This window comes from Drosophila gunungcola (genome assembly GCF_025200985.1).
Source record: "Drosophila gunungcola strain Sukarami chromosome 3L unlocalized genomic scaffold, Dgunungcola_SK_2 000002F, whole genome shotgun sequence".
NCBI lineage: Eukaryota > Metazoa > Arthropoda > Insecta > Diptera > Drosophilidae > Drosophila > Drosophila gunungcola.
In genome coordinates this window covers 3,815,481-3,820,196 of record NW_026453178.1, presented here as the reverse complement: position 1 = coordinate 3,820,196, position 4,716 = coordinate 3,815,481, and positions in this window count along the sequence as shown.

Below are 4,716 nucleotides of genomic sequence, written 5' to 3'. Positions count from 1 at the left end.
AGTCTTTAAGGGAATTGGGATAACAATTTTTGGAAGGCGAAACAGTCACATAAAGATTTTCTTTAATGAGTGTTATAAATCATCAAAAACATTTTTGTTGAAATTTAATTAAATTCTATTTCGCTTCAAGAGTATTAAACAAATACATACAATTAAAATTCCTGTGGTTTTTGCTTTAATAAAATGGAAAGACTTTTCTATGGCTGGTAAGAAATGGATTTAACTGTTATGTGTTCTAGTCTTTAAAAATGACATCCTGTAAATCATAAGAGAATGTACTGGCTATTGGAAACCCCATTAAATCGAGAAGACATCATGCATTAGTCATAAATTTAATAGACTATACTAGCTTCTGCTTCCTGCTTCCCCTTCCCCGAGGAATTCCCCAAAGTACTCGAAAGTGTGCCTTCTATTATTATAATAAACTTGCCACCGCAACGAGACAAGAACAAGTACAATATAGGAAGTCACCCCCAAAAAGAGGAGGCACAACACCAACAGCCTACGACGCACTTCCAAAATGTAAAATCAACATTATTTCCTTCCACACAATCAACGATGATTTCTTAATAAAAAGCTGTTCTCTGGGTGAGATGGGGGTAGCCATAAGCATACTTACCCCAAGCAGAATGGAACCAAAACAACTTGTGCATAATACAATTTTTGACTGACTGCGAAGGGGGGTCGAAGTAGTAATGCTTCGTTGACTGGTGCCAATAGACGTGGACTGGGAGTGGATGTGGGTGGTACTGGGCCGGCCTTGGGGGGTGGGGACAAAGAGTGCCCCGTAGTCTGGCATTTTTAATACCCAAGTGTCCCCCCGGTCGCAATAAGTGCGCTTCGCAACGCTGCACGCATACAAATGAGCCCAAGGCCCCCCCCCCCCCAAAATAAAAAGACTTGATAGGGACTTTCAAAGGGCTGGGGAGGGGCGAAATAAAATGCAGAGCGGCGGCAGGAGGCTGATTCCGAGGTAAACAGGAAGTGGGTGGTGTAACGAAAAATGCGCGGACATAAATCGGAAATACATAAATTATTAAACATCGTACAATGAGTCGTCTGAGCGTTGACATTCCTGGGGTGGTTTCTTTCATTTCCATTTTTTCGCAATTCCTCTTTTAAAGCTAATGAGTTATGTTATACTCTTAGCAAAGACATGTATAATATGTCAACAAGGTAGTTACCAAATATTAAAGCTGAATTTTACTAGAAGAAAAACTCATACAACTTTACGATACATAAATAAAAATGATTTAATCTACATGAGGAAAACATTTTTATTATTTCCTAAAAGTAACTGAATGAGAAAAATAAAATAAATAATAATAATAAATAAAATATTTAAATTTAGTATTAAATTGAAATACAAAAACACAGGCTGCCTAAAAAAAAAAAATCATACATAAAATATTTGTTTATTAAAAGTTTCTGAATTTTTGACATGTTGAACTTCAATTTTATAAAGAAATGTTATAATAAACAAAAATAAAATAAAAGAAAATAGGAAATACATGGGAAATGTCAATGAAATTCATTATGCGAAAATAAAGAGAGAGAGGCTGATTGATGGTGCAGGTTATATACTCATTTAGCAGGTTGGCAGCTGAACCGAAATGTCAAGGGATTATTCCGGTGACCCACCACCCCACCCACACCCACCCCCTCGACCTTGTCAGCTGTCAGGCAATAATTGTCAGTTGTATTCTCGCTCTAATGTCAAAGATTTCTCCATCTCCTGCGGGGGTTTCACTTTTTTTTTTGACAACTTCACCGAGTGTGCAAGTGTGTGTGTGTGTGTATGTGTGCATGTCAAGTAGCAATTGAGACGAGCATATGGCATTTCGGGTGCGCCACAATCCACAATCCCCCGATCCCGATACAGATTCAGATCCCAGTCCCCTGGCATATATGACATCTGACTTCCACTTGTCAGAAAATATTTGCTTTCCAAACACAACCACTTCGTCCCTGTCGAATGCCGACTGTCGACTGTCGACTGCCCAGTTCCCTTTTCTTCACGCACGAGTTGCAATCTTTTTGTGTCCCAAAAGATTTTCCATCTGCATGTGCGAGTGTGTGCGAATGTTTCGTTAAATTGATAGAATAAATGAGCATAAATTGAAAAAAGAAATATCGATGAAACAAGGCACGAATGGGGGTGTGTGAACCACCCAAACAACCCCTGGTCTACACTGGAAAAATTTAAATGAAAAGAAGAAGATTTAAGATCAAATAGAAAGTCATTTGAAAGACTACATTTTCTTAATACTCTGTAGACAAATATTTTACTTGTCTTTCAATGGATTATCACATATTGACACGAGCAAATTACATTTTTGTTTCCGTGTAGCTGGTGGAAAGGGTGGCTTTACTCCTGATTCCGTTTTTGCTCCTGGGGCACATATGGGCAATTATTTAGTGCTTTGGCACAGCTCAGCACCATCGAGGGGGAGATGGGGGTGGTGCGAACTCCCCAAGCAGACCGCCATTACTATCGATTTGAGGGTGCATTACCAACTATCGGAACGAACCGAGTCCATCCGAAAGCAGGACCACCCAGAGACTTTTGCCAGCGAAACTTTGCCCATCCAATTGCATGCAATCAGCAACTGGCTCGCCTCCAACTCAAATGGAGAAACAATCAGAGAAAAGGGGAGATATGTAAGAATGGGAGCTGAGCTCATTACTACTTGAGTCGAAGCTTTGGATTCCCTGGAATAAGTGTGGTGACACGTTCTTCTTCAAAATTTTAGCAAGTTCTGTTAAACACAAGTTCTAAAAGTATATTTGTGTTTTAATTTAAAATATTTATTTTAACAAACTAGTAAATTTAGATATAATAATCTTGGAAAGAATAAACCACAAGTATGAATTCTGCATTGAAAATTAAATACTACATCATTGCCAAAATACCCTCTGGGGCAGGAATACACTGTATGGACAGCCTAAGATCCTTTTGGCACAAAGTAATTTAAAGAAGCCATAATTCCTATCCCCTCGGACTGCTTCGGTTCATGCTTATTATTCCTGGACGTCGCCTCATCGCGTGTGTTGCCAATTTGTCGGCATTCAGTCACTCATTCATTGACGACGTTCGGCTCGATTCTGCCCAGGACATTTCCAGGAGCTGCCCAGGACCATCGGCGGGTAAAGGAAAAAGGGACTAACAACGAAGGACGAACGACGAAGGACGAACGACGGAGGACGAAGGACGTGTGCTAGCCACCCAGACTATTCCTGCTGTCGTCGCTGTTTGTTCGCGCAACCAAATTTAGACGTAATTAAATGTGAATTGTTTATTTAAGGCGCACGCTCATCCACCAACTCACAACCACCCACTCCCACTCTTCCATTTTGCACACCCAACTCACGCCCCTTTCGCGCTGCACAAACAGCTCGTGGGCCCAATCAGGAGCACCGGCGTTTTTCTTGGCCAACAACTGCATTTCAGGCCTGGCCCACACACAACTCGACTCAAAAGTTTCCATTTGTTTATTGTTGCTGCCGTGTGCGGCGGGTTGGCTTCGACGTTGCAATTATTGCCTCGCGGCAAGTTTCAAATGAAAGCAGGTGTGTCAAATGTAAACTTGACAGGAAACAGGATCGGGTTCGGGAATGGGATCGGAATTGGGAACTGGAATGGGAGCTCCAGCAGGAGCTGGAGTTTGGTGGCTGAGTAAACACGGCCTGCGACTTGATTGACTTAAAAATGCATACACCTAGTCGTACATACAGCCGTTTATTTGCCTCTGGCTGGCCAGAGCTCTTGGCCAAAACGGAGGTGGGGGAACTCCACAATCCTGCCCTGCCTGTTAATAGAATTTTTCATGAGCTCCGAGGACGCTTAGCCATTGTGTGGAGTCACTCAAACTTGTACGAAATTACTTTATAAGTAGTTAATTTGATTGGTTGAATGGGGACTGTATAGAGTATGGAGCTGCCATGCACCTGTCATGTAAGTCAAAGGCGAACTTTGAATGGGTTTAATCGCCGGGGAGGGCAAAACTTTGATAATAATATTTAGGCAACTAGGAAAATGCCTAAAAAGGGGTTGTAAATTGCCTTTGCATTTTGAAAAATGTTTTCACTTGTGGGAACATTTAAAATGCACAACATAGTTTTTATAATTACAAATAATAATTAAACTTATGGTGCTACCTAAATTGGATGAAAAGTTGAAGTTCTTGGTAGATAAGCTGCCATTTATTTGTTGTTACATTTTTTTCGAAATGCAATAAATAAAAAAGCAGTATGTAATTTTGTATTAACTAAACAACAAGGACTTAGACTTTATTTAAATTATGAATTAAAATAATTTTAGTTCTAAATGTGGTTACAAAAGATGTTATGGTTAAATATATATTTTTGGGTGACAAGGAATTATTATTTTAAAACTTTTGTTACTTTACCTTCTACTATGTTTAACAGTATTAAAAATACAAACTTAAAAACTGTTCAGCAAAAACTAAAAATAATAACTTGCCAGCCCTCATTTTTTTTTTGGATGACATAGTAGTCGGAATATCATTGCACCCCCTTTTGGACTTTCACCTGTTTTCAGCCCCATTAGGCTGGTGAATTACAAGGCCAAGAACCTGGCAAACGGATGACGATTTCAGGACTACAAACAAGTGCAACCCCTGACAAGCTTCTCCAACAAATTAATCACCATAACAACAAGAGCTAACGCACAACAAACAAGCCTATATATCAGAC